The following is a 26,157-nucleotide window of genomic DNA, read 5'->3' on the forward strand; positions in this document are numbered from 1 at the left end:
TTCTGACACCATACAAAGAACCAAGGACACAGAGAGGAGGCATTTTTGCTCACGGATCGTGTATTTTCATAGGTTCCCACTGAAACGTGCATCTTCCCCGCTCACGTGGCTTCTCAGCTCTGGGCATGCACAGCTGCTTCGCGGGTGCTTTTGGGTCACAAGGAATGGTTGTGAGGTTTCCTGAGGTCTCATCAGCCTGCACCTAGCAAGTAGCCATTCTTCTCTCGGGTTTTGCTGCCTCAGGAGGCGCTGCCAGGAAGCAGCATGAACGTTGCCTGGTTTCAGAAGCCACAGACCTGTCTCTGCTTCTCTCACAGTCACAGGGTATTCGTGTGAGCTGAGAGAAATTCTCCTTCCTCCAAGTTTTTCCGCATCCTTTCCTCATTCACACACTCCTTTCTTCTTCCCTTTGTAAAAACCTCAAGCTCTCTGTGAGATTTGGAAAAAGGAAATCCAGATAGAGTCGCAGGCTACTTCTATCAATAATTTATTCCTTTCCCCACAGCTGCCCAGCAGTCAGAGGAGCCAGCCACTCATGGGAACTGGCAGAAGGAATGAGGAAGCAACGGCAAGGAAGCATGCAAGGAGGAAAAGTTAGCATCTCCTAACATCCAGCCTTCCATCAAATCAGCAGAACCGTGCAGTGAGCCATCTGTTACCATGTGAATTTTATAAACAGGAAAACTGAAATCCAAGCGATTACCCAGGTCACATGACTATTTAATACTATTAAAAACTCTTAAGTAACAGACTGGGAATGTAACTTTAATTGACCCCAATATGTTCAATCAAACTTGTGTCATTCTTTGTAAATAGGCTATATCATGGAATGGTAGAATATATCTATTTATAAGTATCTAATTTATCTGGATTATTGTAAGGGTCTAATTAGTTTTTTGTTTTTGTTTTGCGGTACGCGGGCCTCTCACTGTTGTGGCCTCTCCCGTTGCGGAGCACAGGCTCCGGACGCGCAGACCCAGCGGCCATGGCTCACGGGCCCAGCCGCTCCGCGGCATGTGGGATCTTCCTGGACCGGGGCATGAACCAGTGTCCCCTGCATCGGCAGGCAGACTCTCAACCACTGTGCCACCAGGGAAGCCCCTAGTTTTTTTTTTAATTATGAGAGAGAACCTTTCTCGGTATTGTTTGAAACTGACATACAGATGTATATATTAAATGCTTGCTCCTTAAAGCATTTTTTCCTCACGAACTCCACTAAGATTGTATTAACCCCACCAGTATCAACCCAGGAACAAGTATTTTCAAGGCAGCTTGACAAGTTTTCATACTTGGAGGATCTGAACAAGAATAATCACTCAGTGGGGCATTGCTGGCCACGACCCTCCTACCTACTGGGTTTTGGGCTTTTAGGCATTTTGACAATATGTAGTCTTTAATTGGCCTCTTTGCAAATGCTACTTCTCACTTTTGGCATTAATTGCTAATTAATAAAGGCATGGAAATGTCACTGTCAGCATGTGAGCCAACACCTCGACATGGAGGAATTAGGTAGAAACACAGCGTTTAGATTTGGGATAGGCAAAGGGAAAATATTCATCAGGTTCCAACATCTCTTTTTTAAACTCACACTAAAGTGGTTGGAGAGTCAACTTTCCCAAGACCCGCAGAGCCTTATCTTCCCCAAGAGACTTAGATCAGAAGGTTCTGCATAAGCAAGATGCTGCGCAACTCTTGCCAGACCCTTCAAGGTACCCACCCACTACCCGAAGTGAGGATTTGTTTGACCTGAACTCATTGGTAAACGTGGGATGCTTCAGGTACAAATATAAATACACAAATATCACACACTTGAGTGGTCGCATCACTTCAATTTGCTGCACCTGGGGTAAGATGTGAGCTTGGCCTTGGCGAGGCGGAGAGGCTTCCCCTGGTCCATAAGACTCAGCTGCTGCTCCAGCCCAGGTTCTCAGAGAGCTCTGAATGAGTGATGAGCTGGAGCTCTCTGGAAGGAAGGGACCTCCAAATTCCCCTTTGCTACCGTAACAACTGCAAATGTGTCCTGTGGGAAATTCATGGAGGGTAGGCTTGCAAATATTTCTCCTCACTGACAGCCACTAAATACCAGGATGTACCATCACTGAAAATTCAGAAGGTTAAAAAACGGGGAGAGTTCCTTTCTCCACCACCTTTTCTCCCCCTACTTGAAAGCCTCTGTTAAAGCCAAAAAAAAAAAAGAAAAGAAAAGCTATGCATTAAAATAGAAGGAGAGGGCATAGCATTTTCTGAATATGATAGGAATTCTAAAAATGTTGCATTGAAGTGCCCCCCCCCGCCCCCACAAGGTATCAGCAACTGAAGACCTTATCACGTTGCTAAAGGGCAATGTGTATTGGACAGAGAAGAATGTCTCAATTCTCCACTTTGCTTTTTTATAATAAATTTATTTTGGAATATTTTTACAGAAAAATTGCAAAGGTAATAGAGACAGTTTCCTTCTACCCTTCACTCCGTTTCCCCTAATGGTAGATTTTACATGACCATGGTGCCTCTGTCAAAACTGAGAAACCAATGTTGGTTCAAATTTTTAACTAAACTCCAAACTATTTTGATTTCACCAGCTTTTCCACTGATGTCCTTTTTCTGTTCCAGGATCCAGTCTGGGCACAGTTCACACACCGTTGTCCCTCAGTGTGTAGCAAGGATGGGCTCCAGCAACCACGCCCCACGGTGGATACCCAAATCCACAGATGCTCAAGTCCCCTATATAAAATGGTATAGTAATTGCATATAACCTATGCACATCCTCCCTTATACTTTAACGCATCTCTAGATTACTTATAATACTTAATTCAATGTAAATGTTTTGTGAATAGTTCTAAATGTAGAGTAAATGCTATGTAAATAGTTGCTGGTGTATGGCAAATTCAAATTTTAAAAACATATTTTTGATTGATAATTGGTTGATTCCAAGGATGTGGAACCCATGGATATGGAGGGGCTCACTGTACTTATTTGTTTAATCCTAGTATACTTTGCCTTTTGAAATGGAGATGTAGCTCAGAATATCAAAATATAGAAGAGAATTGAAGTAGTGGTCTATGTAATTCATAAAAGTGAGACTTGAGGGCTTCCCTGGTGGCGCAGTGGTTGAGAGTCCGCCTGCCGATGCAGGGGACACGGGTTCGTGCCCCCGTCCGGGAAGATCCCACATGCCGTGGAGCAGCTGGGCCCGTGAGCCATGGCCGCTGAGCCTGTGCGTCTGGAGCCTGTGCTCCGCAACGGGAGAGGCCACAACAGTGAGAGGCCCGCGTACCGCAAAAAAAAAAAAAAAAAAAGAGTTACTGTCATAAAAATGAGACTTGTAAATGAGAATCCTCTCCCCCCATATAATGCAAATAAATTCAACCTAAGTACTGTTTAAAAAAATAGTTAAAACTCTGTAAAATGCAAAGGATAATCATTTCTACCTCATGAGATTACTCGTGAGAATTTAAATGAGATAACACACAAAAATTTTAGTAAATAGTAAGTCTGGCATAAATACTAGCTGTTATTACTACACATAATAACTAAAGCTGTTAAACTAGAATCCTTTGCAAATTTATATTCTAAAATGATAATTCTCGGGGCTTCCCTGGTGGCACAGTGGTTAAGAATCTGCCTGCCGATGCAGGGGACACGGGTTCAAGCCCTGGTCCAGGAAGATCTCACATGACGCAGAGCAACTAAGCCCGTGCACCACATCTCCTGAGCTCGCGCTCTAGAGCATGTGAGCCACAACTACTGAAGCCTGCGTGCCACAACTACTGAAGCCCGTGAGCTACAACTACTGAAGCCTGCGTGCCTAGAGCCTGTGCTCCGCAACAAGAGAAGCCACTGCAATGAGAAGCCCAGCACCACAACAAAGAGTAGCCCCCGCTCGCCACAACTAGAGAAAGCCTGCATGCAGCAACGAAGACCCAATGCAGCCAAAAATAATAAAGTAAAAAACTAAATTTATTTTATAAATAAATAAATTAAATAAAATTATAATTCTCTACTCTGCATAAAAACCTGAGAGCCTTGCTTAGAACAAACTGGAAATGGGCTTTGAGACCAGAACAGTAGGGATGACCACACTGGCTGACAAAGACAGGAAGAAAGTGCTGCCACTGATGTCATGCTTCTGCAGCTGTACTAGTCTTGGTCGATCCCCCAAAGACCAGGAGGCCTGAGACTTCTGTGAAACCAAAAGAGTATCACTAAACAGAAGTTCAGTAAGTGCAATTCAGGAGTTAGAGGAGCATGTGGGATTTCAGCCCAAGCACAGTTTATTAAAGATAAAAAGTAGAGACTTACTTTTCCAAAATAGAGGGTACTGTCTCCCTCTCAGCAGTGTGCAAATGCAAAGAGCCGAAGATAAAAGAAAGATGAAAATATAATCACAGAAGACAAAAAACAAGAGCAGATAGGACAGAAAGCCTCAAACATCATCATCTCTTCTGTGAATGAGGCTACCAAGGCCCCATAGCCAGCAGAGTCTAAAGATGTTACCATGTCTGAAGGCCAGTGATTCTCAAAGTACAGTCAATGGCCCCTGCTGTGAGGGTCTTGTAACAGGCTGAGAAATTGACAGGAAACGCAATGTAAATCCCTTCTGTAGTTGTTATCAGTTAAATGATATCCCTCACTCCAAGTGTTCATTTTTACATCATTCAAGTCTGAAATAAGGAAACTGAGGTTGCTCTGTTTAAGTCCTGTTTAAAATTTGTGTCTGGTTACTAAAGGCCACCAATAAATTTCATTTTACGTGAAGTTCATTAATGTTATAAGCTCCGTGATACAGCCTAATTCCTTTATTCGCTGGTAATAATATGCTGGTAAAAGGAAGTATAGTCTTGTAGTCATTAGATTTGCTGTCCACCCTGAAACCAAGGCCATAGCCCACTAATCAGGTTTGGAAAGCCATTCTCCTCTTAATTTATGAATGAAATGAAAGTACACTAATTATATCCTTGCAATGCTGCCAATGTATGCAAATAATTAAATACTTGGTTCAGGCCTCAGAAGGAAGTTTTAGCAATTCCAGACACATACTAGAAATAATCACTAATACTGGAGTTTTCAAGAGGTGATTTCCCATGTTTTTATGAAGAAAAAAATATGTGAGCAGTGAATATGAATTGTTCTCTCTATATAAACATCTTGCTTTACCCAGTGGTGAAAACTGCTAATTAAGCTTTTTGGTAGAGATCAGATCTAAAACATAAACTTAACCTGATGGAGAGTTGATGGGAAGTATAATTTGACCTCACTAATCATTATATCCAGCTTTTAGGAAGACCTTGTTCCTACCCTGTCCCTAATCTCAAAATTACATACTACTGTCTTTTCTTTTATTGCTCATATTCGTTTTTTTTTTTGCGGTAGGCAGGCCTGTCACTGTTGTGGCCTCTCCCGTTGCGGAGCACAGGCTCCGGACGCGCAGGCTTAGCGGCCATGGCTCACGGGCCCAGCCGCTCCGCGGCATGTGGGGTCTTCCTGGACCGGGGCACGAACCCGTGTCCCCTGCCTCAGCAGGCGGACTCTCAACCACTGTGCCACCAGAGAAGCCCTCATGTTGAGTTTTTCTGACTGTTTTGTCTTAGTCGCCTTTGTTTAAAAATTTTTTTCTGTCAGTTGGAATTTAACACTGGCATCAGTATGATTTTTTTCTATAGCATCTCACTTTTAAAAGGTTATTAAGGAAATGAACAATGTATCATACTTATTTCTTGATATCTTTAGTGTTCCATGATACCGAGAGATAATTAATGTCTACTCAATCTTCTATTATGGAATTTGGCTTAAACATATTCACAGGGCTTACTTCACTTTGTTTTCAAACCACTAGTCGATGTTAGCAGATGGCAGGATTTTTCCAACAGTTAGATCCCACTATTGAAAAAATTCACAAAAGCATGAACTTAAATTAAGAAATTATACTTTAGTCAATGATAATAAAGCAATATTTATACTGACTTAAAGCACACTTTCAACTGTTCCATAAGTAGACATTATGAAGTAAAAGGGAAAAGGAAGAAGACACTGGGGAGTCTGTAGGGGGCAGAGGTCTTTGAGGTTGTTATTAAAGTATTCCTTTCCTTTTTTATCCCTGTTTTTCCACTCACCGCAAAAACATACATTATATAAAATAAATGAGTTACGGGGATGCCATGTACACCATAGAGAATATAGTCAATAACTTTGTAATAATTTTGTATGGTGACAGATGGTAACTAGACTTATCATGGTGATCATTTCGTAGTGTTTAAAAATATCAAATCACTATGCTGTACACCTGAAACTAACATATCGTAAGTCAATTATACTTCAATTAAAAAAATTTTTTAAAGGCACACATTATAGTTATTGCTTTTGTCCATCATTCTTCTGGAAGACAGGTATTGGTAGGGCCGGAGTGATAGGACCATGTGTCTACGTGCAGAAGGGAGAAAGGCTGCCCTGGGACATGAGAGGGCCAATAACAGACGAACCATAGCTGTTGCTTTTTCCCTGAGATTCTGTAAATCCTGGAAATTATCTTAGTGGTGACTATTATAGCTGTCAGAAGCATGGAGGCTTTGGCTAGACTGACCGGACTCAAATGCCAGCTTCATCACTTACAGCTGAATGACTCTGGGCAAGTTACCAAATCTCTCTGTGCCTCAGTTTCCTCCCCTGTAAAATGAGAATTAGAGGTGTGATTATTTTGTGAGGTTGCCATGAAAATTATATATGTGTGTGTGTGTGTGTGTGTGTGTATACACACACACACACATATATATATATATATTTGTAAATGCTTTCAAGAGTGCCTGGTATTTAAAAAATGATATGTCTTTATTAAATTACCAAGTACACGAAGTAAAATATTGCTCCTCTCCTGAAAACCTTCTAATTCTTCTCATTTCACTCAGAGTAAAATTCAAAGTCTCTCCAAGGGGTATGTCCTATATGATCTGTCTGTGTGATCCTTTCTTTTTTTTTATGTGATCAATGTTATTTATTGCTTTTTTTTTACATCTTTATTGGAGTATAATTACTTTACAATGGTGTGCTAGTTTCTGCTTTATAACAAAGGGAATCAGTTATACATATACATATGTTCCCATATCTCTTCCCTCTTGCGTCTCCCTCCCTCCCACCCTCCCTATCCCACCCCTCCAGGCGGTCACAAAGCACCGAGCTGATCTCCCTGTGTGTGACTCTTTCTTGTCTGACATCATTTCCTCCATTCCAGCACTCGGCTAGAAGGCATTTTCTAAACCCTGTTGCATAATATGCAGCTGACTTCTGGCCGTGGCATGTGCCCACGACAATGCACCACCGCGATTTCTAGGTCTGGCCGACAGTTCCCAACCATCCCAGTTTTAACACTGAAAGTCCCATACACTGGGAAGCCAGTCATTCCCAGGCGAGCAGGGAGTGTTAATCACCCTACCCGTGGCCTGCAAACCCTCTTGTGATTTTTCATACTGTCTTCTACCACCTGCTGGATATCAATGTCCAGGGTGACCTTGAAAGTCACCTGTTGAAGATGACAGAGCCGTCATTAGCCTGGGCTCCTGAGTGAAGCAGACTTAAGTGAACAAAATAAATTTCTGTTCTGATAAACCATTAAGATTTCATTGCATTAGCTTAACCAATAAACTAATTACCACGCTGGTCATTCTGGCCTCCTTCCTGTTCCCTGAACAAAATAAGCATACGCTGGCTGTCACTCTGCTCAGAATGCTCTTCTTCAGACATCTGGACAGCAATCTCCCTCACCTCCAACCATTCTTTGCCTAACTCTTGTTTTCTGTGCCACTTGCTCGACCTGACCCGTTTATTCAAAATAAAAGCATATTACCCCATTCTCCTCCTCTTTTTTTTCCCACAGTATCATCACCTTCTAATTTATACTATATCATTTACCCTCATTTCTTATGTTTACTGTTTATTATCTGTCTTGCCTCCTCCTCAGAATATACGTTTCACAAAGGTTGAGAAATTTGTTTTGAGTACTGTATAGAGTCTAAAATGTTTTTGCCTTACACAGAGTAGACAATAAATATTTGCTAAATGAATGAATGAATTCAATTTATTTCATTTTCAGAGTTTATCAAGTTGACAGAAATGCAATTAAACCTTAAAACAGCTCTCCTCCTCAAGAAGTAACACATTTCATGGTTTCAAAACAACAAATCCTTCCAACCCTTTCCAGAATACGATTATGGATTTGAGAAATTCTACACAGAACAATCCTGTTCCTTACTGTTTCACAGTAACCTTTGCTCCTGGTTTGCACCCAAATTTCTCCAAAACAGAGAATCTAAATTGAACATGTCTAAAATCAGATACTTAAGTCTATCAGTGTCTTGTGCCTTGTAATCACCTTTATTACTAGTTAGACTCTGCAGTACCTCAAACCACGTTCTCTACCTTTTTAATGCTATAGCATTAAAGCTGCAGCATATAGCTTACTATGGGCACTCCCTCTCTTTTTGTTTATCTGTAGTCATATCAGTGCTTGCATGTCTCCGTAATGCCAAATGTTTCAAAGAGTGTTAGAGACTTACTCAATATTTACCCTTATAAATTGTAAACTCTTCTGCAAGTTGGAGGCTTAGCATCCTTGAGAAGGATGAAGGGATAACAGAGTCAATCGCTCTCCTATTGTTCCATTATACAAAAATAAAGAACATATTTGTCATTTTTGGTTCCTTGCTTAGAGAAGGTAGTATTATGTACTAGTCTTCTATGGAAATAATTAAAATGCAAAGATCCACAGGTCACATTTTGTGTCTTCTTTCCAAGAAACAGAACACAAAGTATCACCTATTTCTATGGGCACTCTTTTTGGTTCAAGGTTCTAACAAATCAAGACATATATACACTAATATGTATAAAATAGATAACTAATAACCTACTGTATAAAAAAATAAATAAAATAAAATTCTAAAAAAATAGTATTAAAAAAAAAGAGGGCTTCCCTGGTGGCGTAGTGGTTGAGAGTCCATCTGCCGATGCAGGGGACACGGGTTCGTGCCCCGGTCCGGGAAGATCCCACATGCCGCAGAGCGGCTGGGCCCGTGAGCCATGGCCGCTGAGCCTGCGCGTCCGGAAACGGGAGAGGCCACAACAGTGAGAGGCCTGCGTACCGCAAAAAAAAAAAAAAAAAAAAAAAAAGAGATTTGGATTTGGCAGGAATAGCGTCCCTGAGTGATTGCTTTCATAGTTCACAGAGCTTTTGCATTCGAGGAAATGTTACCACGGAGAAAGTCCTCCATCCACTGATAGGATTGGTATGATTCTAGAAAAGATTAAACAAGCCACCATGGTTAATTTAAGTGTTTATTATATGCCTCTGAGAACGTTTTCAGAACTGCTGTTATCACTGAAGGGTACATATTAAGAGAAAGTGCCTAATTAGAGATTAGTTTTGAAGGACTAGTTACAGATGACCTAATCCAAAAGCTTTCAGAATTAATTTTTTATAATTAATTTTGAATTTATTTCCCTGTGAACTTTTTAAATAAACCCCAAAGTTGACTATGTATCAGGCACTGGGCTAGGTGTTTAGATGATATGGTGAACAAGGCTCTGCCCCCTCTAAAGGAGCTTGCAGGCCAGTGGCAAGGATGGGATGAGTAAATAGGAGAATGTAAATCAGTGCCGTGGCATGAAAGAGGGAAGTACTTGCCGAGTACCTTAATCCAGGTTTGGTTTGCCAGAGGAGACTAGTGATGGCAGGTAGTTGAGGGGATGGTGAGTCTGGTGTCACAGGGAAATCGCAAGCCGTTCACTGTGATGGGCGGTCGCTGGGGGAGGGAGTGAAGGAAATGTAACCGTGCAGGAGCACATAGGCTTCAGAGGTAGCATTCTGTGCACTGTACAAAGGAGTTTGAACACTATTTGAACATAAGACAAGCCATTAATGGTTGTAAGCAGAAGGGTAACACTATCAAATGTGCCCTTTAGAAAGTTTGCTTCTCTGTAAAAAAGTGGAGGGGTTTTAAATGATTTTAAAAAAAACAAACAAAAAACAAAAACAAAAGCAGAAACTAGAGGCTGAGGGACCTCTATTGACAGGCTTTCCTTGAAGAGGGTCGATGATGGCTGTGGTCTAAATAGTGGCCAAGACATTGGAGGGAAATAGAATACAAGCTGAATGTGTGGATTGGTGGTGACAGTCAACAAGACTGGAAACATTGGAAGAGTTCATGGAACCGGCTTAGGAGATTTTAAAAATTTGAATTATCGGCAGGAGAACTAAAGAGACAGCCATCCTTTTTGCGCTGGCTTCACATTTCTTAATCTTGTTAAAAGTCCAGTTTGGGGGAAAATGATTTCTCTATTTCAGAGGCTTTCAGATTTTTTGTTACAACCCACAGAAAGAATTATATTTTACATTGTTATGCACATGTACAGAAAATGGAAACAAAAAAGTCCACAAAACAGCAGTCACCCTCGTTACATATACTGTACTCTGATATTTTCAATCCTGCTACCATTTTTATGATCTCTTCCCAACATAGTACATTTCATGATCATGAGTATAAAAGTTTAACTTAAGTAATGAGGAATGCTCTGAGGACATTTGCTTCCTTTGAACTCAAGGTTTTATGCAGGAAAATATGCCGGAAAAAGTTCTGGACTTTGAAATCAACACTGGATTCACAGCTTACTAATTATTCTGCTTAAGGCAATACCTTCTCCATGAGGACATATGGTAATTCTACGAGCTATGATTTATTAACATTTTCTCCATAGCAGGCATCGTACTAATCTACACCAAAAAAGCAAAACAAAACAACCCGAGGTAAGGATACAATAGTAATACCAAATTAAAGGATTGCTCTCCTGATTAAATGTGATGAGCCCTAGCATAGAATCTGGAACCTAGTTAAAAAAATGAACGAATGAAAAAATATATAATGTGAACCATTTATTAAAACCTTTATGAAACAGGAACTATTTTATTTTTATTATATAGTTTCAAATATTCAAAAGAATACACACACACACACACACATGCACAGATGTTTAAAGAATTACTCTAGCAAACCATAAACTCATGTACTCAGCAATGAGCTTAAGAAACGATATACTAGTGACACCTCTGAAGCGCCCTGTGTGCTCCTTGCCATCTCATCTTCTTTCTTTCTCCTCAGAAGTAATCACTGCCCTGAATTTTGTGTTCTTCTTTCCCTTACGTTGCTGCATTGTTTTCCCACATTTATATGAATCTTTAAAAATATATTGTTTCCTTTTGCATCATTTTGAAGTTATATCCATGGAATCATTTTGTGTACATTTTTTCTGTGACTTGCTTTTTTCATCTCAGTATTGAGCTTCTGATATTCACCCAAGAGGATACATATAAAAGGAGCTCATCCACATTTAGTGTTTGATACCTCACAATTTATTTATAAATTGATGGGTTATTTCCAGCTTGTTTTTTTTTATTACAAACAGTGGTCCTAAGAGAAATCTTGTACATGCTTCCTGGCACACATATGCATATGTTTCACATATGTGTACACATAACACATATGTTTCTAGAATTGGCAAATATAAAACAGGACTTCCAATTCAATTTGAATTTTAGAGAAAAAATGAATAATTTTTTAACATAATCATGCCCCATGCAAAATTGGGATATACGAATACTGAGATTTGTCATATCTCTGGAATTAAATTTAACTAGGTGTCCTGTACTTTTATTTGCTTAATCTTGCAATCCTATGGAATTCATATTCTTAGGAGTGGAATTGCTAGGCCACAGGGAACACACAAGTTGAATCTTTGGGGTGTTGTCAAATGTTTTCTAAAATAGCTGAAACAATTGGCCACACACACCACCACCAGGAGATTATGAGTTCCCATGGCTTTATATCCTCACAGTTATGGAATGAATCATGTCCCCCAAAATTCATATGTTAGAGCCCTAACAACCAATGTAACTGTGTATAGGGATAGCTCCTTTAAGAAAGTAGTTATGGTTAAATGAGGTCATAAGGGTGGGACCCTAGTCCAATAAGATTGACGTCCTTAAAAGAAGAGGAAAAGACATCAGAGCCCTTTTTCTCTCCATACAGAAGAAAGGCCATGTGAGAACACAGTGAGAAGGCGACAGCCTGAAAGCCAGGAAGAGAGGCCTCACCAGAAATCAGCCCTGTTGGCAGCCTGATCTTGGACTTTCCAGACTACAGAACTGTGAGATAATAAATGTTTGTTGTTTAAGCCACTCAATCGGTGGTATCTTGTTATGGCAGCCCTAATAGACTAATACCTTCATCAACATCTGGCATACCAGACAACTGTGACTCTGGTGGTAGGAAATGGTTTGTCCTTGTAATTTTAATGTATGTTCTTCTGATTACCAACAAAGTTAAGCATCTTTTGATATGTTTATGGGCCACTTCTGTGAAGTACCTACCTATGTCTTTGCCCATGTTCTTTTTGAGCTGTCTTTTTCCTATTAAATTACTGGATATTAGTCCTTAGGTAATTATACATGGTTCAAATATCTTTTTAAAGTTTGTGACTTGACCTTTCCAGTTCTCTATGGTATCTTTTGATGAACAGAAATTATTAATTCTGATGAAACTGATTTATCTTTTCCTTTACGATTTATGCCTATTTCTCTTGCTTAAGAAATCCTTTCCTAACTTGATATCAAACATATTTTCTTCTAGAAATTTAAAACTTTCTGTTTCACATTTTCACGTTTAAATACATCAGTGATTGATTTTTGTGTGTGGTATGAAGTAGGGATTTGATTCACTTCTGTTCTATTGTCCCAGCATCGTTTATCAAATGACGCACTCTTTTGCCACAGGTCTACAATGTCTCTTATCTTATAAATTGAGTTTAAATATATGCTCCTATATATCTCTGTTTTGTTCTGTTGATCAAACATTCTTTTTCTACTCGACACTAGACAGTTTCTTAATCACTGTAACTTTGTATTAAGTCTTGATAACGGGTAAAGCAAGACCTCCCATCTCATACTTTTTCTTAAGCAGTCTTGGCTCTTCTGTATAAAATTCAGAATCTTCTTGAAAATTTCCCCAAAGAATCCCTGTTTGGATTTTCATTACGTTGGACCTATAGATCAGTTTGGGAGGACCTTTATGATTTAGAATCTTCATATCCGTGAACACAACCTAACATGCCATTTATTAAAGTCTTTTTAAAAATGCATTCAAATAATGTTATAAAATTTTATTAAATGTTTGTTCTGCATATATTGAGGTCTCATATCATCTTTCTCCTTTAGTCTGTTAATAAAATGAGTGGTATTTGTAGATTGTCTAATATTAAGCCACCCTTGATTTGCTGGAATAAACTAACTTAGTTATGTTGTACATAAACTTAGTACATAAATTTAGTTATGTTGTACATAAACTAATTTAGTTATGTTGTACAATCATTTTTAAACATCACTGGATTTTTCTATTTTTTTACTTAGGATTTTTGCATCTAAACTCATGAATGAAATTTTACTATATATTTTTTTTATTCTACTGTTCTTCCCAGGTTTGTGTTACACTAGCCCATAGAATGAGTAGGAAAGTATATTAGTCAGTTTATGTTTTGGTAACAAATAAACCCTAAATTCAAATGGCTTAAATGTCAAATTTTACTTCTTGTTCACTGGTCTGCAGATCAGCTTCAGCAATACTGGGCTAGGCTGTGCCCAGCTGGATTCTACATGTTTTCTCATTCCAGGACCCAGGTTAAAGAGCAGGCACTCCCTGGGAATAATCTTCACACAGACAAGCCCAAAGTCAATGGGAAAGCCACATGAAGAGAATGGGGATGTATTATCTTATTCTAGGGAGAGAAGGGAAAGTGAGGAACAATACTACAATCTACCACAGGGAGTGTTTCCTTTTTCCTGTGTTTTAGGAAACCTTATAAACAATTGAAATGATCTTTTTCTTGAATGTATGGTGGTGCTTATCCTTAAAAGCATCTGAACCTCGTGTTTCCTTTGTTAGAGGAATTTTAACTATTAATTCAGTTTCTTTGGTGGTTGTGTGTATTTTCAGATTCTATTTCTTCTTGAAGTTCTTTAGGTAAGTCACATTTTTCTAGAAATACATAAATTTCATTTAGCTTTTCAAAATTATTGGAATAACATTGTTTTTAATGTTGTTCAGTGGTTTTTTAAAACTCTGCTAGATCCATAGCTACGTATGCTTTGTCATTTCTAATGTTATTTGCCTTCCTTCATATCACTATAGGTTTATCTATTTTATTTTCAAATAAAAAACTTTTTATTATGTTGATTCTTTTGATATTATTTTTGTTTCTCAGCACACTGAATTTTTAACCTCATTTTCTAAAAACACTTGAAAGACATCCTACATGTGATGAGAAGCACTAATTTCACCTCTATTCTCTCTGTATAAAAAATGATGCCCAAATACAGACTAGTGTCCTTTCATGAATATTTCAAGGGTTGGTAAATTTGTTAGTAGATTGAATGCAAATATTTATAGTGCAAATTATCTGCAGTATAATCATCTTCCATGCAGCCTGTAATAATCTTGACACATTTAGGTAAGTTCTTAGGTTAATTAAAAATTCCCAAATGACCTTTTCTGAAATAAATAGGTACATGTCACAGAGATGTTTCTGTCTGTGCTTGGAACTTTATGATAGCCATATATGTTGTAACACACATAGAGATATGCTTCTTTTTTTATAGTAAATGTCACTTCTCTCTATTATTTCAGTGCTACACAGTATGACAAAATGCATGAGGCAGGAATATTTATAGAATGCAGGTTTTTGAGGGTAATTACTTTGAGATTTTAAAAACACATCGTTGTCTACATTAATAGTGATTGTGTCCACATCATAGAGAACACTACAAATCATATAGCTATCACTAAAGAAATTATCTTTAAAACATTCAAACGTTTTATGGTTCTCTGCTTATTATTCATATTTTGTACATTTTTAAATGTTACAACTACTCTATGGCTCGTTAGTTCGATTTCTTTTCTTCATTATAAAACTTACTTGAGCCATGTGCTATACTATCCTAGCTTGTTCTCATTCTTTTAGATCAAATATTTATATTGAAGGATCTCTTCCTCTTTTTAGTTCCCCAAGTGTATAGTAACTTCAATTAGTATTCTTGAGTTTTATAAAATGTAGAAAATATGAGAGGAATACAAATAAACAGAAGTGTCACAACAGTTAATTTTTTACCTTATACACAGACAGCATGATTTTATTTCTGTTTTGCCTGGCAGAACAGGAAAGATAGGACATGTTATTGTGAGCATTTTATTTTTAAGAAAGTGAAATCAGGGACTTCCCTTGCGGTCCAGCAGTTAAGACTCTGTGCTTCCACTGCAGAGGGTGCGGGTTCAATCCCTGGTCGGGAAACTAGGATCTCACATGCCACGAGGCAAAAAAATTAAATTAAATTTAATTTAATTTAATTAAAAAAAAAGTAAAATCAAAGTGAAAGTACACTGTATTTCTCACTTTAACTTACTTTATTGCTAAAATCTAATTATAATCAAGTGATTCATTAAGGATTACCTGATATGTAAATGAGCAATGAAAGTTATTTCAAGTTTTCTTCTATATCTGAAAATAGTTTTCAAAACTCATAAGAGATTTTTCCATTTCTGAAACACGTTGAAAATGACAGAATTCAGATTCACAAAGTTGTTTGATAACAAAGTTGAGAAAATAATTTTCCCTGCCAAATTAGCACTTTAGTCTCATCAGAAAGGAAATAATAATGAGATGGCAAATATAGACATATAAATTTAGGGTCCCTGGAGATTTTCTTCTTTTACTCAAGGTGAGCCCTCTTTTTCTAATACAAAACATACAAATTAGATTCTTAGGGATGAAGCAATACGATGTAGAGATTTTTTAAAAAATACATTGGATGGGATAAAAAGAAAATTAGACATTTCAGAAGGAAAGATTGGTGAACTTGACCACATAGCAATAATTCACTTCTGAACCCATTCAAATCTGGTTCTATACTCACTTTTCATGTAGACTTTCTCTCCGGGTCATCTCCTTGGTTGCCACTAGTATCCTCCCTCTGTAGGCTTCTCATCCTTCGTGTAAGTATTCTCAAGGCCCCCTCTCTTCTCCTACTTCCTCACTTCTCCCCTCCTTTCCTCACCCTATATGTTCTCCCTGGACAATCTTATGCATGCTCATGCCTTTAATTATAACCTTGCTGTTTATGACTTCCAAATTAATAGCTGACTCAAATGATTTGCCTGTCTCAGATCCATATGTCCAATGTCAATGTCTTCTCCACTTGGAATGCTCTCCAACTCAACATGTACAATAAGGGATTTATCTTCCCCAGAAGCATACCTATGACTTACATTCATTATCTCATATAATGGTACCACCATCATCCATTTACTGAAGCCAGAGACTTGGGAGTTACCCTAAATTTGTCTTTTCCCTTCTCTATTGAATGAATCATCAATTTCTATCAGTTCTTCCTTTTATATCAACTCCACTACCACCATTTTCCTACTACTAACATACTGTGGGCCCTCGTCAGTTTTCCCTTATAGGAGAACAACAAGAACTGCCCTATGGTCTTTCTGCTTCAAATTTTACCCACCCCTAATCATCCCTTCAATTTGCTGCCAGAGAACTTTTTATAGTATACAGTTTGGACCATGTCATGGCCCTAGTTCTAAGTGTTTCAGTGGCTCCTTATCACACCAAAAGATGAGATGAAAATGCCTTACCAATGTCTCGCTGCCAAATCCTCTGCCTATCTGCTTGGCATCATCTCCCACCAGTGCTAGTTGCAGAACACCTCATGTTTTCATGCAGCTCTATGCCCACCCATGAAGGACCCTCTCCCTGGACATACTATCTCCATACCCTGACTTCCTACCTCAATATCCCTGAAAATTCCTACTCATCCTTAACTCTTCTTTCAAAAACTTTCTCCATAAAGCTTTCTAAGATTCTGCCAGTCAGCCTTAAGTGCTTCCTCTCCTATACACGCATGTGCTCTTTGAGTTTCATAAGACTAGGTGCAGAAAGAATTTGGTGCAAATAAAATCATGATAAATCAGAGCATGCTTTCTCACCAATAAGATTGTACAGATTCCCAAAGTAGGTGGGGTGGGAGCAGGAAGGAAATCAGAGGAAAAGGAGTTTAGCTACTGGTTAACCTCTGCCATTTGGACTGGGCTCTGGGAGAGAAGAGGAAAGGGTGTGGGGTGGGAAGTGATAACACAATGTCCAGATAGATTTGTAGGATCTGAGAGTAGAGAAGATCAGAGCATCTCCCTCGGGAAAGGAGTAGAACAATGGGAGAGAAATGGCCATATGGTGTATCTCAGCAGACAGGGCCACCCAGGATAGAGCAAAACTAGGATGATGGCACTGTGGGTCTGAGAGCTGCAGGCAGATAGGATCTCAGAAAGCCACATAATGTATTTTCAGGCCTCATGGGTCTTGTGGCAGCAAAATTGATTCCTGTGCACCGATGAAGGGCACAGAAGTAGCAAGAAGAGTCACTAGAACTAGGACCCTGACACACTGGAACCAGAAATAATAGATCATGACTCTCATGGGCAAATTGCTTAGAGCCAATTAAGATTTACCCTTGGAGTTGCTTAGGTGTCCAACCTTTTCCTCATCTCCAACTCCAAAGGTAAATTGTAATTGATAGCCAGTCATGGTAGCCACGCCAAGTGATGGTGATTCCACGGGGGGTTCTAGGGAAAGCTTTGATCACTGCTAGGAGGCCCTGAGAAAGACGGTCCCTTTCTGTCTCTGAGCATTGTTGTCTCTTGATTATCTCTGCAACCACTGCTGCCATCTTATAGTCATGAGGCAAGACAGCCTGAGAGCAAAGCTAACGTACAGAGGAGGCAGAGAAAAAGATGAAAAAAGAGGTCCTTTATGATATTGAGCCACTGTATCAACCCTGGAAACTATCCTCCAATTAGGTGAGGTAATATGTTTTTCTTTATTACTTAAACCACTTGGAGTGAGAATTTTCTGTTATTTGAAATCAAAGATAATCTACTTATACAATTTTCTTGTACCTCAAAAAACCTAAAACTTACTCTTTAAAAAAACTGCAAGATCCTTCCTCTTTGCTCATTTGTAGGAGTTTCACTATCGATGGTACACCCTTTGTCAGCCATCATATGTAGAAATGGTTCAATGAAGCAACAAATAATGGCTGAAAGGGAGGCCAAGCTGGAGTACCTAGTACATTTTATATAAATACACTCAGCTGAGGGTTGTGCAGACAGCACACATCAGTTGAGAGAGTTTACAGGGTGAAGAACTGAGACTCGCTGGTTGAGGGTGTAGAGTTTGGTCTGCAGTGCTAGTTTTCACCGTCTGAGTGCACAGGAGAGTAGTCACCACAAGGAGGGGATGTACATGAATGGTTTCTAAGGAAAACCATCTCAGGGAGAGAGATTATACATTTAATTAAGTAATAATTTTATATAACGATAAAATTATATAAAAATCAGTGCTGCCTAGGTAACATCAAACAGGGTACCTAATCAGTATGGTTTTATGGTCTCTGTTCTGCAGAAATTAGAAGCCTAAAGAACAGAAAAGAAAGCAGGCAATGGGAGTTACACAGGCTGCTGTGGGGGCAGGCAGGCCAAGCATCTAAGAGAGGGAAGAAGGAAAGGCTGGAGGAAGAGGGAAGGAAAGTTAAAGTTTGAAGGATCTAGGGTGGTAGTGAGTGCAGTTCAGCTCCATCTAACCATGAAATTGGTTGAGGAGGGAGGCAAGTGAAGCTAGAATGGAGTGACAGTCTGCAATAATTAGGAAAGGTTGAGTAGATACAATAGGGACAAAGAAGTGGGAGACAGGATGGACCAGAAGTGATGATTCAGAGTCTGATGTGTAAGAAATGGATCAAAGGGCAAAGACTAAGATGCAACTAAGATGGCTGAGTGAGCGTGAAGCATGGAGGTCACTGAAGGACAGTGGAGGATGGGGACGAAGTACTGAGCACCACGTGCTAGCCTGTCATCTGTATGGATGGAAGGAGGAAGACCGTTTCAGAAAATAGAATATTCCTTCATTGTTATCCAAATATTCCACACGCAGAGATTAAAATTGCATTTAATGAAAGCATTCAGCATAACGCTAATCATCTCTTATTTTTTTGAAAACACAAAGAGATACAGTGCATATTTATTAAGGTGTCTGCCTTAGTCTGTTTCAGAGTGTAGTCACCATTCACACTGGCTTGCTGAGCCATTCCTGAAGGAAAACTTATGGGTTTGCTGAGAAGGCCATTTGATTATCTTGTACACAAGTAACAATACTCATTTTTTAAAATTTCCTTTTCAATAACTGATGTTTTCTGACAGCTTTCTGCTCTGCTTACCAAGAAAGATTGAGATGAAAAGATTAAACAGCTCTGTCTCTAGTTTTCACTGTTTTCTCTCTTCTGCTGACTAGTTCTTTTTTTGTTGTTGTTGTGCATTTGTGTTTGTTTCTGTTTACTTCCCTGCAGGTTGTTATCCAGGCTGAGCCTTTGGATTCCAGAGGAGCTACAGCTTCACCCTCAAGGTGCAGACTTTGGAGCCTCCTGGGCACCATCAGACATCTCCACTGAAGACCCAGAATGAGACCTTTGGACCGATGTCCTTAGACCACATGTCCTGTACGTTCTCTAACTGCTTAGAAGTAAGGTCTTTGTTTCAACACTTTTCTTTGGGAGTTAAGACTTTTATGTAATATGGAATGACGAGAGAACCTGAACTTTGAGATCCAATGGCTCTCATATTTTTCCTAATTATACTTCCTAGAGAAAGTTACTTGACCTCTCTATGCCTCAATTTCCTGTCTGTAGAAAGGGGGTGACAATATTGTTTCTCATTCACAAGTATTATAAGGATTAGGTAAAAAAACACCTTATGATATCTGATAAAAATGTATGCTCAATGAATGGTAACTTTCTCTTCTAATTTTCTTCAGATAGGTAAAGGTTCAGTTTTCTAAGCAGCAGGAAGACTTCATTTGGGTCTTTGGTTCCGTTTTGTTTGTGTCTATAGCTCACAGGGAATAGAAATTTTCTTTCCAACAGACCTCTAATCCTGGTTTTATGTTTGGTTTAGACTCCCATCACCCAAATTTCCCTCAAATTTTCTTTCTTTTCTTCAAATAAGTCATTAAAGTCACCCTTATGATGACTTGTTAAAGTCCCATTAAATGGACATAAGCAGACACAATGCACCATATAGCACAGATTTTCTAATATATCATCAATTGACACTACTTCAAATAACATGCATTTTAATTAATATTAAACTTACAAATAAAAATATTTTTCTTTATTCCTAGATTTTTTTATATGCTATATGAATGATCTCTTTAAAAAGTTTTTCAAGGACTTCCCTGGTGGTCCAGTGGTTAAGACTCTGCGAGCGGAAAAAAAAAGGACTCTGTGCTCCCAATGCAGGGAGCATGGGTTTGATCCCTGGTCGGGGAACTAAGATCCTGCATGGCTCATGGCACAGCCAAAAAAGAAGTTTTCCATAAAGTGTTGATGATGCTTTTTTTCTCTTTAATCTCCTTCCCTTAACAGCAGAGGCATTCCAACTCCTGTCACCAATAATTATCATTAAGTGACAATTGCTGCCTCTTACAGTGGCAAAGAAAAAAAAAAACACCGCAGGAATAAAAGTCAAGAGACTTTGTTTTAGCCCCAGCTGTGCTATCAACCAGCTGGGAGAAGTTGAACTAGCTCACTAAGTATTCTGTTGCATTCAGTGATTAGAACAGAATTGCTCTTCCCAAATAGTCTTGAGCACAATGTTAACATTCTGTTAAGTAAGAAAAAGAGACAGAAAGAGCGTTTCACACCAGATTAATCAGAAAAACATGTTTCTTAACTGCAGAACTTTTCAGGGTCTTTAGTACACTAATGAATATGATGACTCTTTAGAAAAATGTATATGCTGGATTTCCCAAATTTTTTGAATCTGGAATGACTCTTTCCGGATATTACTGTTGGCAGAAGACAGAAGACAATTTGGGAAACTCTTCATGGGGTAGCTTCTGAAGTCCCTTTCTCTTTCAAAATTCTGACTACTAATTAATTGATGTTAAATAACATTGAACTAGTTCTTGTTATATACTCAACAATGTGGTAGCACTGGAGGTACTGAGATAAAAGGTATATTCAGTAAGATAAGATAAGATAAGATTCGGTAATCTAATTAAGGAGAGCTATAATACCAGTTATACAAATCCAAATTGTTTGTTAGTTTTATTCATATCCCCTCCTCATACCCATCTTCAATGATATCAAAAGATCATCTTGAGGCTAAACTAGGAAGTATGTATACAGTGAGATGGGAGGGTCAGTTAAGCCTCTTTGGTGACAGTGAGAGTTATGTCAGCAGAGGAAACCCTTCTGCTCTACCCTTCATTTTAGTCATGCCTAAAGAGAGGGGTTGCTACAAGGGATTTAATATCCCCATATATAAAGAGCTCTCACAAATCAACAAGAAAAATACCAATACCTCATTGGGGAAAAAAAAGATAGAGGATGTATGAATTAAAAATCTACAAAGATAAAGTAAACCTTAAAATATAATATAATAATAATATAATATAATATAATATAATATAGTATAATATAATATACACTCACACATATTCCAAGCCCTGGAAACAAACAAAAAAAATGACTAGAACAAAATTCTTGTCCTCAAAGACTTGTCAGGTTTAGACAAGCAGTTACAAAACACTATAGTAATGCTAAAATAGAAAGCTCCCAGGGTCCTACTATGGCACAGAGATGTTGTTTCTCTCTGGCCACACCCACAAAACCACCCAGGAGAGGTGATGTCTTAGCTGAGTCTTGAAGGACACAGACCAGGAAATGAGGGAAAGGAATTCAAGCAAAATATTCATTCTTTTCTGTGGTGTTATGTAAAAATCCAAGGATTGCCATTTCCAAGTAGAAATAAAGTCTGTCTCCCTATTTTTTTTGACCTTATTCCTAGCACCTCCCTTTAGATATTTACTTTGTTTATATATAATACAATCAGTTCCGTAATGCACAGCTCTAAGTTTCTTAATTAACGTGTCTTCTAATAAAGGGCCGTAGTCAAGCATGTTAAACAGATTGAGGCACACTTGTGAGGTACCACATCCCATCCTTGACCACCTGATTTTAGCCAAGGATTGTTGAACACTTAGTTGTATGCACTCTGTCATATCTCTCTGCTTCACTATTTATAAGCTATGGAGATCACTCGCCTATGATGCACAGGGACCACCCCAAAATGGGGAGGTGTTAATGTCTCCAATCTCAACCCTTAACCCACGGGGGACAGGAGGTGGTGGAATGCCTCAGTCTTTCTGTCCTGAAGTGCAACGATTCTGAGATGTATTCTGCACAGCTCCTCAGAGGACCACCAGCAAGACTGCATTCCACAAGGTTAATACACTCATCAAGGCACCATTGATTGGCCTTTCATTGATTGGACTTTCTCTCTGTGGTAGGCAGAAGATGTCCACATACTAATCCCCAGACCACATTAATATATTGCCCTATATGGCAAAAGACACCTTGCCAATGTAATTGAGGTTAAGGACCTTGAGATAGGGAGATTATCCTGGATATTCCAGGTGTGCCTAAGCTAAACACAGGCTTTTTTTTTTTAATTTTTTTAATAAATTAATTTTATTTATTTATTTTTGGTTGTGTTGGATCTTCGTTGTTGCGTGTGGGCTTTCTCCAGTTGCGCTGAGTGGGGGTTACTCTTTGTTGCAGTGCGCGGGCTTCTCGTTGCAGTGGCTTCTCTTGTTGCGGAGCACAGGCTCTAGGCGCGCGGGCTTCAGTAGTTGTGGCACGCGGGCTCAGTAGTTGTGGCGCACAGGCTTGGTTGCTCCGTGGCATGTGGGATCTTCCTGGACTAGGGCTTGAACCTGTGTCCCCTGCATTGGCAGGTGGATTCTTAACCACTGAGCCACCAGGGAAGTCCTAATCACAGGCTTTATATGCAGATAATCTTTCCTAACTATGCTCAGAGAGACAGGTGACTATAGAAGAACAGTCATAGAGATGCAATGTTGTTGGCTTTGAATATGGAGGAAGGATCCATGGTCCAAGGAATACAGGCAGCCTCTAGCAGCTGGAAAAGGCAAGGAAACAGGTTCTCCCCTAGAGCATCCCTGCAGAATGGAATGCAGCCCTGCTGACACCTTGATTTTAGCCCAGTGAGACCTCTGTTGGACTCCTAACCTACAAAACTCTAAGATAATAAGTTTGTATTGCTTTAAGCCACTAAGTCTGTGGTCATCTTTGGCCACCCCAGTGTACAAGAGGCCTGTGAACAGAGCACCCCTGATGTTAGAGTCGAAAGCTGTTCATGGACCCAAAGCGTGAGCTCTCTCACCACCAATACTGCTGTTGAAGCCTGACCTATCCGCAGCAGAGACCAAGTCTTAGCCCTTCGTATGGTACTGTATGTCCAGGAGAACACCTGATGGCAAGTTAATTGCTGCAGGTCTCTATGATCCTAGAGTTTAAATATATAATTCGTACCTAGTCCAGAGAGCGGTTTGCTTTCTGGCCACAGTGCTTCTGCCTGCAGTGTAATGACGGCTCTAAGAAAGCTTGGTTCCTGATACAGGATCTCTCACAACACAGGCTCAGACCAAAGAACCCATTTTATGTGGAAAGGGGTACGCTGAATGGCACGTGACCCTGAGATCCACTGTTTCTCCCATTCGCCATATCACCATTCAGAAGCACTCAATCTGACAGATCCCTGGGATGGCCTATGAAAGGCTCAGCTAATGCACCAACCTAGGATCACAACCTGTAGGGTTGGTGTGCAGTTTTCCAGGAGGATGCACTGAAGCAAAGGATGATGTATCATGTGGAAGGAGGATTGGTGCATCTCGCCATCATTCCCAGTGTCCCACTTCCGAAAGCTGGGTTTCTCATTTCCACTGAAGGTTGTATAAATTAGAGTATTGTTCAGTAAACAGTCACTGCGTCCAGTCCCCCGACACTCCGTGGGAAGGGTATACTTCTCTGCTGTATTGTTGTTGGACTTGGCAGTGTAATATGCTTGGCCCCTTAGACTATATCTCGCACACTTTGACTTCAGGATCAAAGGACTCTCTTTAGCTGGTAGGATGGTACATGCAATGGCTTGATACGTGCTAGTGCACTTGGCTTTGTCTTCTTGTGCTTCTGCCATCACCATGAGAAGAACATACCCAGCTGGCCTGCAGTTCCCAGAAGAAGACACACACAGAGCAGAACCAATCCAGCCAACCAACAGACCTGCAGCTTAAAGCACAGCTTTTCCAATAGATCTGTGCGTATAATACTTGTTTATGATTGGAGACTACTGAGGTTTGAAGTGATGTCTTCTACAATAATAGCTGACTGGGGCTTCCCTGGTGGCGCAGTGGTTAAGAGTCCGCCTGCCAATGCACGGGACACGGGTTTGAGCCCTGGTCCGGGAAGATCCCACATGTCGCGGAGCAACTAAGCCCGTGCGCCACAACTACTGAGCCTGCGCTCTAGACCCCACACGCCACAACTGCTGAGCCTGCATGCCTAGAGCCCGTGCTCCACAACAAGAGAAGCCACCGCAATGAGAAGCCCGGGCACGGCAACGAAGAGTAGCCCCCGCTCTTAACAACTAGAGAAAGCCCATGCGCAGCAACGAAGACCCAACACGGCCAAACATAAATTAATTAATTAATTTTAAAAAAATAGCTGACTGACACTGAGGCCCTAGTTCCAAGGGAGGTGGGGCACACTTCCATCAGGGGACACAAGTGACAGTTCCCCTGAACGTAAAGCTGGATTACAACCATCCACTTTGAGATTCTCATGCTGGTAGACCATGGAGTGGAGCCAGGGAGGAGTATACCCGAAACGTACCAGATTTACCAAAACATCTCCAGGTGCTTCTATATGCATTGTAACAGTAACCAGGCAACTCCCACAACCGCAGCTGGTAAAGACAAGATAACCAAAGGCTCAGAGTCCTCAGGGATTAAGGTCTGTGTTCTTCCACCAGGTAAGTAAACTAGACCAGATGGCCGATGGAGTGAAAAATGAAGAAGTTACAGGGTGGGTGATAGAAAAAGGAGATAATGGAATATAACCATGGCTACTTTGGGTCAACCTCAAAAGGTGGGACTGTAGTTTTTCCAGCTAACCCTTGTGTTCTAAGCCCTTTTTTTATTTTTTATTATTATTTTTTTTTTGCGGTACTTGGGCCTTTCACTGTTGTGGCCTCTCCCGTTGCGGAGCACAGGCTCCGGACGCGCAGACCCAGCGGCCATGGCTCACGGGCCCAGCCGCTCCGCGGCATGTGGGATCTTCCCGGACCGGGACACGAACCCGTGTCCCCTGCATCGGCAGGCAGACTCTCAACCACTGCGCCACCAGGGAAGCCCCAAGCCCTTTTTTTTTAAAAGAAGGATTATGATCTCCTTGAAGAGTCAGTGATAGCTTGGAATTGAAATGATGCATGAAAGGATAAAAGGAACTATCTGGTGTGAGGAGTGAATCAAGCAGAAGAAAGAAGGAAAGGAAAGAAGGAAGGAAAGTGTAACAGATTGAATAGTATGTCCCCAAAAGACATGTCCAAATTCCAACCCCTGGTACCTGTGAACATGACCTTATTTGGAAATAGGTTCTTTGCAGATGTAATTAAGTAACTAAGTTAATAATCTCAGGATCCAGACTTAAGTCCACCCTAAATTCAATGACCGATGTCTTTCTTTATAAGAGAAAAGAGAGGGAGACTTGAGACACAGAGACACTGAGGGAAGAGGCGACGTGAAGACAGAAGAGGCTGGAGTTACACTGTCACAAGCCAAGGAACACCTGGGGTCACCCGAAGCTGGAAGAGGCAGAGAAGGATTGTGCTCTAGAGACTTCGGAGGGAGTGTGGCCCTGTGAACCCCTTGATTTCAGACTGCTAACCTCTGGAACAGTGAGAAAAGGAATTCTTGTTGTGTGAAGCCACCAAGCTTGTGGGAATTTATTGCAGCAGCCCTAGGAACCTAAGGTAGGGGGGAAGAAGACAGAAAGCAAGAACTGCCAATACTTGAAAGTAGCTTAATCTTTGATACACCGATTTATAAAATGAGGGAGAGGCAGTGATCACAGTGATTCCTTCTAGCCCCACATAT

At 40.1% G+C, this 26,157-nt stretch overlaps 1 long non-coding RNA gene across 1 annotated transcript in view; it reads right to left on the minus strand.

Moving 5' to 3' along the window:
• The window catches only part of LOC132508002 (uncharacterized), a 429,503-nt gene extending 404,085 nt beyond the window's left edge, over nt 1-25,418 (minus strand). Inside the window, exon 1 of the long non-coding RNA XR_009536377.1 lies at nt 25,388-25,418. This is a non-coding gene — a long non-coding RNA (uncharacterized LOC132508002). The remainder of the gene's footprint in view (nt 1-25,387) is intronic.
• Between the last annotated feature and the right edge of the window lie 739 nt (nt 25,419-26,157).

Source organism: Lagenorhynchus albirostris, chromosome 17 (assembly GCF_949774975.1).
Source record: "Lagenorhynchus albirostris chromosome 17, mLagAlb1.1, whole genome shotgun sequence".
In the NCBI taxonomy this organism is placed as follows: Eukaryota; Metazoa; Chordata; class Mammalia; order Artiodactyla; family Delphinidae; genus Lagenorhynchus; species Lagenorhynchus albirostris.